General features: G+C 35.8%; 2 pseudogenes; both read left to right on the top strand.

The window, feature by feature from the left end:
• The first annotated feature begins 12,700 nt into the window (after positions 1–12,700).
• LOC129236584 (U2 spliceosomal RNA) lies at positions 12,701–12,887 on the top strand (annotated as a pseudogene).
• Positions 12,888–13,458: 571 nt separating this feature from the next.
• Positions 13,459–13,644, top strand: LOC129236561 (U2 spliceosomal RNA; annotated as a pseudogene).
• Positions 13,645–15,255: the final 1,611 nt, after the last annotated feature.

The raw sequence follows: 15,255 nt of genomic DNA, 5'->3' as shown, positions 1-15,255 counted from the left end.
TCTGACACCCCTGCCAAACGTTCATCTTCATCGTTGCTCTTGATGCTTTCCATTTCAATTCAACCGGCCTATTCGGGTCATGTTCTTCGATTTCGATGAAACTTAAATATGTTGCTCTCTGGTCAAAATAATGAGGCACGTATTTTTTTGTTCGCCCGAAAAATTTTTTTTCAAGAGTTATCGGCAATTTTGTTGTTCGGGTCAAACTCGATTTTTTTTAATTGTATAAGAAAAAAAAATTTTTAAACGCCCATAACTTAGTCAAATATGAACCGATTTTAATAATTTTGGGTTCAAAATGATCGTAATTACTTACACGAGCGACTTCATGTAGAAACAATTGCAAAAAAGTAGTTGAAAATTTTTTAGTCAAAAATAAGCCGATTTTAATGATTTTCGGTTCAAAATAATTGTAATTACTAACACGAGCGACTTTATGCAGAAACAATTGCAAAAAAGTAGTTGAAAATTTTTTATTTTGCAAAAAACAAAAAGTGCAAAACAGGTTTTTTACTCAAAAATTCATTACTCAATAACAACTCATTTTAGCTACTGGGCATTCAGCTTAATTGAAGTTTGACGTGTCCTCTTGATTTGGAAAAAGTTATAAAAAAAAACAAAAATACACTTTTTGAAATATTGAATTTCGAAAAAATTTCAATTTTTTTTCTTTTTTGCTAAATAAAAAATTTTCAACTACTTTTTTGCAATTGTTTCTACATGAAGTCGCTCGTGTAAGTAATTACGATCATTTTGAACCCAAAATTATTAAAATCGGTTCATATTTGACTAAGTTATGGGCGTTTAAAAAATTTTTTTCTTATACAATTAAAAAACATCGAGTTTGAGCCGAACAACAAAATTGCCGATAACTCTTGAAAAAATTTTTTTTTCGGGCGAACAAAAAAATAAGTGTCTCATTATTTTGACCAGAGAGCAACATATTTAAGTTTCATCGAAATCGAAGAACATGACCCGAATAGCACGGTTGAATTGAAATGGAAAGCATCTCTTTTCATTCGTATCTGTGCGCACATCTTCATCCACCTGAACATAGTCAGAAAAGCTCACAGCGCTGATGTCAACTACTGGTACCATTGATGGTTCTTCATCATCGATAATTATTTGCGAATTGTCCTAATCTTCTTTTACGAAACCCGATTTTTTGAAGGAGTTGAGAATCATTAGGGGTATTACAGCTCCCATGCCTTGTCAACCAGTAAAGTAGCTGTCAGAACCGTAATATTCGTAGTTAGCCGCTTGTCAAGAGATTCCGATCTTAACAATTTCATTGCGATACAACGTATTTAAATTATGAGTGATCCCTCGGTCCAATGGTTGCAGTTTGGAAATTGTATTTGGGGGAAAGAAGTAGAGTTCTACGTTGGACAATGTAGGAGGACTGTTGTGGACAGTGCAATTGTCTAAAAATAGTAAAATTTTTCTCTTTTGTCGTTTCATGTTTCAATTAACTGTTAAAAGCCAATTGTTAAAAATTTCTTTTGTCAGCCGAGCTTTTTTGTTAACACAGTAATCAGTAGGAAACGATTTCACTCCTTTAAAACATCGCGGTTTCATTACTTTTCCTATTACTAAAGGCTTAAGTTTTTCCGATCCATTCATATTTACTGCAAGTAGAACTGTCAACCTCTCTTTACTATGTTCGCCTCCATGACACTTTTGATCTTTAAAAGTAAGCGTCTTGTCCCGTAAGCATTTAAAAAATAGGCCAGTTTCATCAGTATTAAAAATGTAATATATCTGGTATCATAGTTTTCAATCAGTGTCTTCAATTTCCCATGCCAATCTGAGCAAACAGCATCATTAACAATTCCACTTTCTCCACAAACTTTTTTCAACACGACTCCATTCCTCTTTTTGAAATTTGTATGCCACCCTTCACTTGCCACAAAATTTTGTATGTTTAGAGTAGACGCGAGCTCTTTTGTTTTATCCTTTAACAAAGTTCCGCTAATAGATACTTTTTGTCCTCAACACTGTCTAAGCCAAATGATCAGGCTTTCTTCCAGACGATGAAATTCACCTTTAGTTCTTCTTTTCCGTGCTCCAACAGTTTGAGCAGCAGTAACTTTCTCCTTGTTCTTCATTATGTTTGAGAGAGTACAGAGAGGAGTCTTAAATTCTTTTGCAACATCACTTTTCTTCTCACCTCCTTCTACTCAGCAATCGTCAAACATTTATACTTTTTTGGACTCATATTTATTACAAATGTTTAATCTGTATACCAACGAAGCGATTCGTGCGGAAGCGTGCGTCAAACTGTGCCTGTGATTCATGTGTAACACACAATGACGCACGGCAAAGGTATTTTCAGGGGAGTCCCAAATTCAAAGTTCTTACTAACGTACCAAGAAACTTTTCAAATTTGAATTGCCGAGTGTTTGACCACATGAGTTCGAATTATCGCATCGGAGCAATGATTTTTTCGTTCGAATTACCGAGTGCATAAAAATGTATGGACATAATTCGAAATATAAAGAATTTATGTAGGAGACTCGTGATAACTTTGTATTAATGAGAGGTCCGAAATGTCGCAGGTTTGAATTAACGAGAGTCCACAGTATTACGTATAAATTACACGGTACTACAAAATAAAAAAAATCGAAAGAACTCTTGAAGTGATATAACTTCTGCTCAAATATGAACGAGACGGTATCAATAAAACGGTCCGCGGATGACATATGGCAAAAATAAATTTTTTGTTTTTTGGTAGGACTGTTATAAGCTTACATGGCAAATTTCAACGTGATATGTCACATAGTTTGTTTTCTGTGCTACTGTAAACAAGTCAAGCTCGAGTGTATTCTTCGAATTTAACGATGGAAATTCAAGTTGAACAAAGAATTTGTTTGAAATTTTGTTATTCCAACAAAATTTCGGCTTCAGACGCCTTAAAAATGTTGCAGACAACCTATGGGGACTCTGCTCCATCGCGTGCATGTGTTTTCCAGTGGTACAAATCGTTCAAAGAGGGCCGTACATCGGTTGAAAACTTGCCTCATGAACGTCGTCCAGCAACATCAGTAAACGACGAAAACATCGGAAAAGTAAAAGAAATTGTGCTTGAAAATCGCACAAATCGCAAAATCGGTTAACGCTGAATATTATTTAGACGTTTTTAAGCGTTTGCGCGAGAACATTCGTCTTAAAAGGAAGGAATTGTGGGACAACAAGTCATGGTTCTTGCATCACGATAATGCACCAGCTCGCACATCACGTCTTGTTCGCGATTATTTGAACAAAAATAATGTTAATATCGTTCCGCAAGCACCGTATTCGCCTGATAGGGCTCCATGTGACTTTTTCCTGTTTCCCAAGCTCAAGTTGCCGCTCCATGGAAAACATTTTGAGACAATTGAAGTCATAAAAGAGAATTCGAAGAACACACTCGAGCTTGACTTGTTTACAGTACACAGAAAACAAACTATGTGACACATCACGCTGAAATTTACCATGTAAGCTTATAACAGTCCTACCAAAAATCAAAAAATTTATTTTTGCCATATGTCATCCGCGGACCGTTTTATTGATACCGTCTCGTTCATATTTGAGCAGAAGTAGTGCACGTTTTACGTCGAGACCAGTACAACACAAAACTGTATTTAGAAAAATCAAAACACCCTCAAATTTTTTATTTATAGTTAAAAAATCGATATATGGTGTTTTTGACGAAGTAAAAATACATAACTAACCCATTTTTAAACCGATTTTTTATTTCAATATGGTCTTGGGAAGGGGAGTGTATGTGCGTTATGAATGTATATAATTCTAAGATTGAACGATTGACGTTCAAAAGAAATTTTCAATAACAAGCTCTGATTTGTGCAATTTTTCCACGTTTTTTTTTTTCAATGTGATGCAATTTTTTGGCCACTATTCTCCAACCGGCACCACAAATATTATATATACATATTTTTAAACTCCAATAAAATGTGCTTGAAATAAGCTATTTTTCATCTTCATACATTGGAAACTGTAAGAGTTACGATTCAAAAAAAAAAAAGATTTATTTCCACATTTTTAAAAATCCAGCTGAACCGAGATTGCGAGAGAATACCGCATAACCGACATTGTTTTACTGCTCATTGTGGCTAATTTTCAAAGACAGCAATAAGTTTACATAACTATGAATACATCTAACATATCAAAACTCATTATAAGCCAAGCTTACCTAATCCAAACTGACCAACGAAAGCTTGCATGACCCAGCTGAACCGTTTGCACTTTGCTGGTAAGCATGTATTTTATGTACAATTTAATGAGTGTTAAAAATCATCACTCTTGAATGATCAAGACCTATTAAAACTTAGCATAAGTGCATCGAACCTAACCTAACCTAGCCTAACCTAACCTAACCTAACCTAACCTTATTTAAATTAAGCTAATATACACACAAACGTAAGACAATGAAATTTGCATGCTCATTTAGATTTCTTCCCGAAAGAAAATCTAGGTCAGTTCAGCGATGAACAGGGAGAAATTTTTCACCAAGACATATTGGCAATGGAAAAGCGTTTCGAAGGAAAAAGCCAAATTACAATAGAATATTGTCAAATTACTGCTGGTCACTTGTACGTGAAACAAATGATACGAGTATGTTTTACAAACGTAGAAGATCAAGTAAACATTTTTGAGATTGTAATTCTAATTTTTGAATTAGAAAAGTAACTTTTAATAAAAACATTTAATTCGAAAACGTTTCTTTTTTAACAGTATTTTGAGTTTCAAATTAGCCACTCTTGTATTACATGGAAAAAACTCAGCTCAGGTAGCGTTAGATTCGTTCAGGTTAGTGAAGTTTGGTTAGGCTGATTTTAGTTACGAATTTCCTGTAAGATTATGTTATTTTGTGTTATGCTAGGTAAGGATACGTTACGTTTATTTGAAGATGTTTTGAATCAAGCACACATAGAAGTAGGTACAATGCAATCGGTTCAATTGTGTTACGTAGGGTTCTATTTAGTGAAGTGAGATTAGGATAAGTTATTCAAGGTCATTTCGAGTTTGGATAGGTTGGCATTGCAAACTAATCAAAATGGCTTCCTTTTGCAATGCAGAAAAGCAGCACAATGGGTTCGATTGTCTCACATGGTGTACAGTTGGATTGATTTCGATAACATTAGGTCAGTTAGGTAATACTACGTCCGGGTAAGTCAGAAAATTGCAGTAGTAAGTCAGCAAATTGCGTTACTTTTTGCATTTTTTTTTTGAAGTGAAAACTTCTTTAGAATCGTTGGGAGTGATTTGAGACTCGATGAAACGAAAAAGCGACACTACGAAGCGTTATATGCTGATATACGTATATGTGTGTGGCTGCGTACTGCTGAGCCACGCTAGTATAGTGAGTATTGTAGTATGTATACTACACTGCCTACTACTTGCTTTGGTATTTAGTTCAAGCGTCATACGTATGTATGTTTGTATGTATGCTAGTACGTATGTGTGCGCGCCTGCGTATTACGGAGCCACGGTGGGCGAGAAGGCATTATGTATACCTATACTACACTACCTAATACTTGCTTAGATCAAGTGTCCTACAAATGTTTGTGTGCATCATAATAGCAACCGCGTGTGCTGTATTGCGTCCGTATTTTTATATTCGTAAATATTTTCATTTTTAAATATTTACCGCAATTGCAGGCGGTGTTGCAATATACCACAATCAAAATGACGGTGCTCGTATGATAACTCCACAGATAGATCTGAATGCACAGCAACTAGAATCACTGCCTGTTCAGCTCTCTAAAGTGGGAGAAATATGTGCATGCGAAACCAGATTGAGCAATGGAAAAACAGTTTTAATTGTGGCAATTTATATTTCACCGAATCAATCCATAAATAGCATCACGGAATTCATTCACGAAAATTTAATAAAGTATACACCAGAAGTATCGCGGATACTTAGAAAAGATTACGATAAAGTTCCAATGATTTTAAGTGGCGATTTTAACGTAAATTTTGCATTAGACACAGCGGTTCTTTTAATTGACTTTCTCAATACAACATTCAATTTAAAAATGTGTAACAATCGCACTGAATCAAAGATATGTTGACAACATCGAAACCAAAGCATTTGTATCATATTTTAGCTATCATAAGCCACTCGTATCATTTGTTGAAATTGAAAACATTGAGGATGAATAATAATAAAATGAAGAAAATAAAATATGAACTTTACAGCAATATTATAATGAACCTATAATTATCCCGCTCCTAATGCTGCTTTCGTCTCATTCTCTCTCAGTTTTTTTTACGGAAGGTTTCACTTCTATCGCGTCTAACCGTTAGACTGGTATTTTTTTTTTTTTTTTTTTGACATTATAATATTCTTCTACGGTCTCTGTTCAACTCGAGAATGTTCTGTTTTTATTTTATTTCTACAAAAACGTTCTTCTTTTAGAAAATTTCTTATCAATTATGGTGGAATAATGCTTGCTAGTTTCGGAATGGACACAAGTATGAGTAAATATTCTTAATTCTACACGTATTTCGCGAATAATAACTGAGAACCGCATTAAATTTGCAAACATGAAAATAGTGAACAAAACTTTCAGTTTACTGATTTTTGTGTTTTACAAAAAAATCCGTTACTTCGACACATTTTGATCGATTTCTGAAATTAAATGCTTTTTATATACGGAATAGACACAGCTACGAGTATAAGACTTTCTACTAATAAATAAACTTTTCATTTCAATATTATCGACAAAATCTCGTTAAACTCGCAAAACTTGGAAAAATTTACTACAATTTAAGTTTTTTGTTGAAAAATCAGTGGTTATTTTAACTTAGCGTGAAAAATAGAAGACATACGTCAGAAGGACTAACATTTAAATCAACAAAACTGTTTCAAGATTGGAAATCGGATAAAATGCAAACGAGCTACGAATTTTTAAGTGCTGGAAAACACCCAAAATCTGGTTTTTAACGATAAATAAAAAATTTGAGCGTGTTACAAATTTTTGAGCACGGTTCCGCGTCGTTCTCGGCTAGATCTACAGTGCTCATCATGTCACTTCAAAAGTTCTGATTCACTGTAGCACCGTGTTATTTTTGATAGAAAAATTATTGCCATTCCGATAGAGGGTAAATTTGTATCGCTAAATTTGACCTGCTATTTAAGAAGAGTCCCACAAGGCCTTTTAAATCTGGCATTTAAAACAAATAAAGTTAACAAAAATTGATTTGGGGAATACCCGCCTACTCATAAACATATATTTTTGTCATTATATTTTCAATAATTTTTGTATTTTACAAACAAGACAGATAAACAAATAATTCGGACTTGAAATACTCTCGTAATACTCGTATTCTTGACTCAATTTAACATTCTTTATGGCGAGATGAGTATTTTTCTCGATTTCGAGTATGCTGATGGCTTTTGTGTCGTTAACAATCATTACTGAAATAATATGGTAAATATTTTTAAAGAATACTTTAAACTTCCAATGTTCTATCTAAAAGAACTTTTATAAATTCTTTAATTACACCCCTCTACCCATAAAAGAGGATACTAGAATTAAAAACTGATTTTAAAGGATCCCACTATAGGTAGGTAGGTAAGTGAAATGATTGAGGTATCAGTTTGGCACTCTGCAAATAGCACTAAAGCGTCGTTTTGATTGTGAGACCTCCAAATGTCAGATATCTACAGCCAGACAGAATTGTTGAAGTAATGGGGAAGAATAATGAAAGGAGCACCCAGTAATCCTAATCGTCTTACTGTCAAACTTGACATTTACAGAGAAAGTGCTCAACAGTCCGTGGAGTCAGGCGTGGAGTCCCCAGGACTGCCAGAGTCCTGCGCCTATTGTAGTGGGGCCAAAAGGTTTCCGAAATAGCACACAAAGCAACTGATCTCCATATCTCCTGCACTCTTCTTAGAAATAAGTTGTGCAATTTCCCTTCCACAACGTTCAGAGGGGCGTCGATGACCGGGTAGAAGGTCTCTGGGACCAATTCAGTCCTCTTCCTGGCAAGCTCACCAGCAATTTCATTTCCCTCTATGTTCCTATTTCCTCGAATCCAGATTAGATAAATATTACCTGCACATCGAAGGGATTCGATCCCCTCCATATAGGAGTTAACTAGTTTAGATCTACACTATGGCGTTGTCAGAGCTTTGATAACGACTTGACTGTGGGAAAAAATGTTAACATCTCACTCGCTTCAACACTAGCAGTACTCGGCTTGATAAATTGGCTAAATTAAAGAAAACCCCTGCTCCGCCTCCCGATTCCATCTTGCAGCCGTCAAGGAAGACAGAGGTATCAGCATCGGTGCAGATCTTCCCATCTTTGTAATCCTGCCTACTTGGAAAGATTGCCCTGGCATGACCCTCAAACTCCAGTTTGCGGTTAGAGAGATCTGCACGAAGTTCAGAGAAATACGATATTAGCTGCCCAAAAATTTTATCATGCCCTTTGAGAGATTTCCTCCAGAGGCCAACCTCGTTTAACCTGTTTGCGCTTTGAGCAGCGACGAAAATAAGTCAATAGGAAGTAAACTCAAAATGACATTCAGGGCAGCCCTAGGATAATTCTACATGCCCCGGTGATGCTAATACCTGGAGTCCTTTGCACTCTCCCCAGTTTAGTGATATTGTATCCGAAGAGCTTCCCACCAAACCAGGCATGCAAAGCACGAATTGTGGTTTGAGTCCCCATTTTTTGCCGATGAAAGCGGTAGAATTAATTTGGTAAGTCTAAAGTGTGAAGGTTTATATTTTCTGGTAAATAGCACCATCTCCGTTTTATCAGAATTGACTCTGAGGTTGCAACTGGCAGCCCAGTGACAGACTACAGCCTTTCCAAAACTACTCTACTAACACTACTCTGCTGCGTCCCCTAGGCACGAATCTAGTGACTTCCTATCGCATTAACTTCCCTACAGCCACGCAGGGATGAGATCCAGAGCCAGGGATGAGATCTAGAACATACCACTGTTCTATTGCCAATAATATTTCTTCCAGAAATCTACTTATTACTCTATAGATGTATGTGTGTGTCCAACTGCTTGCGCAGTTATTTAATCCTTCCTTCCCATCGAAGTTAGTTATATGTTTATATTCTGAAAATCAGGCAAACCGTGACATAAATACGGTTTTCCATAGTTTTTAACCGCCAGCAAATTGTTTCAACAGTCCACATGCTGAGAAGTTTGCATATTGCGGCAATTAGCGTTTGCAGATTTGCACGCAAGTCAATACCAGCTATTGCATTAGGTTGCCTCCAAACGCCATTTAAACGCCTTTAATCGGAAAAACCAGCCGCTCAGTCAACCAACTTGAAACAATGAAAATCATAGTGACAAAACCACAATGCAAAATTGACATCATAAATTAAAATTACTTCCACCCTTCTTCACCTTTGCATTTGTGGAGTACCAGAAAACCAAAAGTGATGTGGTAACCAACCTACCAACAGACCTATATTTACGAGGTATGGCTACAAGGTAACAATACTGACTTTATTTTTACTCCCTGCATACATTATATTTACTTACTATCACTTTTAATATACACACTTCAGCTATTCCTACAACATTTCATGGAAATCCTCTATTGTTCGAAACAGAGCTGGAAGTATTCGTCTGTCAGCGCTTCCAAAACGATTGCCCCTTTCTCTTTAATATCATGAAAATATTCAAATCTTATTCATTTTAATACAAATTTCAGTTTAGCATATAAATAGAAGCCACACGGCGCGAGATCCGGCGAATAAAGCCAACAGTCTGACACTGGGATGCTGTAATTTATTAGAAACCTCTTGACAGGATATAAGGAATGAGCAGCCAGTTATCTTTCCGGAACTCGGATCATGTTTCCCTTATTATTTTACGAAATTTATCAAGAACTTGGGGTTCAAGTAATAATATTACAAAAAGAAGCAAAATCATTGCTTGCAAGGTCGTTTAGCTCTTCGTAAAGTTGTGATTTATTAGTGCATGAAAATTGATGCGCTAAACATTTTGGGAGCATAGTCCCTGATACCTCCAATATATCAGTACACAAATTTTTTTCGAGCTTTTGTTGTTCTAGTGGGAAAATTTTAGTCACAATTACAGCTACGATTTTTTTGAAAAGTGTTCTTCAAAAAAGGAATATCGCATTGTAAAATAGCTGAAATTTTACATTTAAGCTCGTCACCAGTTCAGCACATTATTGAACGCCTTATGCTTCAAAATCATGTGATAAATAAGGGACGACAGTAGACATATACTCAACCCTCCCCACCACTCTCCTTTTCGTCCTATCGTTTTTTCCTTCACCTCTTTTCCCCCTCTTGCAATGGTATCACAAAGGATAAACCAAACTTCTTTCGTCCAAGTGGGCCCACTTTCTGGGCAACCATTACTATCTAACCTAAGGGATGGCAGGCCCCAAATTCAACTTTCACAGAGAAAGAGTGTCAGTGGTTAGTGCGCCAAGTGAAGCAAAATCCAGTAACAAGCGCTCCAAAGTTAACTGAAATGGCCACAAATGATTTAGATAAGACCTGCCATCCAGAAACTGCTCGAAAGTACTGAGGGTAGCAAATTTAAATGGTAATAAACCTTTCGTAATTGCAAGGAATAGAAGTAAGAGAAAAATGGCAGCTGCCGCCTGACTATCTAAATAGAATCCCGGAATTTTAAAGGATTGTAAGTTTGCAAATCTCCAGGCGCACTAAACTACAAATATTTTGCTCAGCGGTAAAGTCAGTATAGTTGTACGGAAGTGAAAAATGGATGGTGTCTAACACCATCACACAGAGGCTACAATCATCTCGGCATCATCTGCAGAATATTCTGGCGAAACACCATCAGTAACGATGCACTGTGGAGATTAACGAATGAAAAACCCATCCTGAGGCAAATCAAACGCAGAAAGTGGTGATGGATAGGCCGCACATTGAGAAAACCACCAAATAGAATCTCGAGAATGGCACTGGACTGGAACCCGCAAGGGAGCAGAGGTGGCGGTCGACCAAAAAACAATTGCAGAAGGTCGATGCTGCGCGAACTAGCAGATGCCGACATCTCATGGGACGGTGCAAGAACAACAGAACAGAACCGTGTACGATGGAAGAGTCTTGTCGAGGCCCTATACTCCCGAGAAGAGTGCACAAGGAAAAAAAAGTTTTGCAGACGAGTTAAAAATAAACTTATTTGAATCAGATGGCAGAACTTTTATATGGTGCGAGGCCAATACCAAACCCCAAAAATTTGCGAACTACTATAAAAGACGGCGGTGGTAACGTTATTTATTGGGCTTGCTTGCCACCAAATGGAGTTAGAAATTTGATCTTTATCGAATAAACAATGAACAAATATGTTTATTTAAAACTTCTGCAAGAAAACCTGGTTCAAAGTGCTAGAAAATTAAAAATCGGAGATGACTTTCGCTTTTATCAAGAAAACGACCCTAAGCACCAGACCCAAATATGGTTAATATAATTGTTTCCATATTGTTGAAACTCCTGCACAATCACCGGATTTGAACGTCATCGAAAATTGATGGTCTGTTTTGAATAGAAATATATGAGAATATGACTTTCATAACAATTCTGATCTTTAAATGGCGATACTTGAAGAGTGGAACCAAATTATATTAGTTCAGAATAGACAAAAAAGTTGATTGCCTGCATGCCACGTAAACTTCAAGCTGTAGTTCATAATAAAGTATACCCAAGAAATCCCTAAATACCTTAAAATTTTAAAAGTTAGAAATAATTAGTTGCCCTTTTTTAACTGTATTATTTAAGCTACAGCGTTAATTCTCTGTATGATTTTGTTTGTTTCAAGTGAAATGAGTGAACGCTGTTTTGTATTTTATATTGAAAAATAAAATGAAACAAAGTGAATAAGATGACTGCTTACTCTGTTTTTTTAATTTTCGCAAAATATTATGAAATATAGAACATTTTACAAAAAAATCATATCTGTATCAAATAAGGTGTGAGTACGATATTCAAAAGAGAAGACTTAAGGTAGTAGTCTGGTTAAAAATTGAAAAAAGAAAATATTTTTTTTTTTTGCATATTTTAAAAGTAAAATATGTTGAAAATATAATGTGAAAATTTTAGACTAAAATTCAAACTATCAGTAAAGTTAGAGCGCATATTGAAGATCACGTCGTAGCTGCGTTTTGTTAGTCGCACGACAACTGCAGATGTCTATTCGAAAACTTTAAATGTGTTTTTCTCAAAACAACGTTTTTCTGGTCTCTCAACGACCTACAGCAAATTCTCTTTAACCGATTGATCTGAAATTTTCATCAGTTATTCCACATATAAGTAGTTCTGGCAGGTGATACTTTCATTTCTTTTCAGCACTAACTTTCCATACTACAGTCTGTATTCCACCGAAAAACATACCTTTTTTGAAGTGAAAACTTCTTTAGAATCGTTGGGAGTGATTTGAGGAAAAGTGAAACGAAAAAGCGACCAACTTGGCTACGAAGCGTTATATTATATGTTGATATAAAAGTAGCGACGAACTAAATAAAAAAAATAACTTTTATTTTTTCTTGTGATTCGAACCAAGGATTTTGGATCGGAAGCTCACATTGCTAGTCGCTCGGCTACCGCGCCATGCTGTCGTCGCTGGCCTAAAAGTTATTTAGTTACGAAGCGTTATATTATATGTTGATATATATAATTTTAGTGAGCGTGTAATTCTCAAAAGGTTTATTAGGTTTATTATTTAAAATGTATTGACTAGGTAGTGTGGTTATCAGCTTAACATCTGATAGATCCTCCATCGGAGGACAACAAATGTTAAACTAATTTTCGGAAATGGGCGGAGTGTTTTAGGGGCGGCTTGCTCCTTCTCTGCCACGGGTTGACCCGGTATTGCAGTACCGCCGGGATTTCGGCTTTGAATAAATACAAGAAAAAATATACTAATACATTTAGCTTTGGTGGGAAGAGCCATAAATTTTTATATGAATACATGTAGACGAAAATGGAATTTTTTTTTTTGAAATTTGCATTGTAGGACATTTCTGATTATTTATTGAAAACAGTTTTTTGGTTTAGATACTGAAAGTCAGTTTAAGTGAATCGGTATAAATATTTCGTACATTAATTTTTGAAGTGAAAACTTCTTTAGAATCGTTGGGAGTGATTTGGGAAAAAGTGAAACGAATTACAACATATAAACGTAGCGACGAACTAAATAACTTTTAGGCCAGCACCGATAGTATGGCGCGATAGCCGAGCGGCTAGCAATGTGATCTTCCGATCCAAAATTCTTGGTTCGAATCACAAGAAATAAAATTTTTTTTTTTTGAAATTTGCATTGTAGGACATTTCTGATTATTTATTGAAAACAGTTTTTTGGCTTTTCTATTTTTGGTTTAGATACTGAAACTCAGTTTAAGTGAATCGGTATAAATATTTCGTACATTAATTTTTTTTTTGTGAGCGTGTAATTCTCAAAAGGTTTATTAGGTTTATTATTTAAAATGTATTGACTAGGTAGTGTGGTTATCAGCTTAACATCTGATAGATCCTCCATCGGAGGACAACAAATGTTAAACTAATTTTTGGAAATGCGCGGAGTGTTTTAGGGGCTTGCTCTCCACCTCTGCCACGGGTTGGCCCGGTATTGCAGTACCGCCGGGATTTCAGCCTTGAATAAATACAAGAAAAAATATACTAATACATTTAGCTTTGGTGGGAAGAGACATAAATTTTTATATGAATACAAGTAGACGAAAATGGAAGAAATTTGTAAGTCTGTTTCTTCGGTCCGTTTGGGTATTTTTTTTGACAACATCGAAACCAAAGCATTTGTATCATATTTTATCTATCATAAGCCACTCGTATCATTTGTTGATATTGAAAACATTGAGGATGAATAATGATAAAATGAAGAAAATAAAATATGAACTTTATAGCAATATTATAATGAACCTATAACTATCCCGCTCCTAATGCTGCTTTCGTCTTATTCTCTCTCAGTTTGTTTTACGGAAGGTTTCACTTCTATCAAGTCTAACCGTTAGACTGGTATTTTTTTTTTAAAGTTCGCCATTTTGATATTTTTCAAACAAATCTTCCCATTGTAGCACCTGCCAGAATGACAAGCCTACAGAATAATAATCAGTTAAACTTTTCCATTTCAGGTGTCCTGAAGAACCAAAATCCTGTTGACAAGCTACCTATCTTTTTTTTTAAGATGCTGACTGTGGTGCCAGACTACTACAAAAAAATATGTAAAAAAAAATTGTTTTTGTGTACTATTTGATGTCAATAATAACATACTATAAAATCAAAACGATCGCATTTTATTTTCTTAAAAAAAGAAATTCCTAAAGAGTATTTGACCAGACCTTAACGCTAAATAGCTGGCGATCGCATGCGTACTTCGTCTATAGCCCGGCCAGTCTCGTTATTTAATAGTCACACCTCGTATATACGCACATGGAAATATATTCGCTGTACTACCAAACCCGATATTTCGCAATGCACCGCGGGGATGAAAACATTTCGATCGCAAGTACCTTGACATTGGTTGACGATTTGTAGCAATCTCGATCGCGACTATTTAGCAGAATGAGATTGCACGAAAAATCAACCACAATATCTAATAATGAAAACCATACACACAGACAAATGATAATAAAATAGAATACCAGAGAAAAAGGGGCGAGTACGTAACCATCAACACGACTATTCCGCATAAAATAAATTAATTCCTGTTAAAAGTCAAAAAGAGACGCTCGCCAAGGGGAGCTGCCCACAGATACAGGCACGTCTGTACACAAACACACACGCTTGCCTAAACAATACACGCGCACATTTCGAATTTTAAAGGATATCTCAAAAAATTTGTCCACAATAAGTTTCATTATTGAGATCTCAAAAGGATTGTCGTTCTTTCTTCCCTACGCAACCTCCCTCTTACCACTCACAATGCACGTATGCTTCGTTCTTTTGCAAGAGCGCACTCTTGAATATTATTCTTCCAAGTGATATATTTAATAGTAGACAATAAGCATGGCCGTTGATAAAAATACGTACAAAGAAATGCTCTTCAAAATGCATTGAGCATCTGTGCGCTGAAATTTCGATTATACAATACAATCCACAATGATGAAATTTACCTGAAGCCATGAATGCATATGCCCGTATTGTGTGCGTGTGTGTGTGTGCGCGAGTGTGTATGTACAGTTAGAAGTACGTATTGACACCTCTTTGTTTGAGATACGCATTTCGACACATAAATAGCTGCAGAAACATACTGGAC

Source organism: Anastrepha obliqua, chromosome 1 (assembly GCF_027943255.1).
Source record: "Anastrepha obliqua isolate idAnaObli1 chromosome 1, idAnaObli1_1.0, whole genome shotgun sequence".
In the NCBI taxonomy this organism is placed as follows: domain Eukaryota; kingdom Metazoa; phylum Arthropoda; class Insecta; order Diptera; family Tephritidae; genus Anastrepha; species Anastrepha obliqua.
The sequence above is the reverse complement of the archived record's forward strand: the minus strand, read 5'-3'. Positions and strand labels throughout refer to the sequence as shown.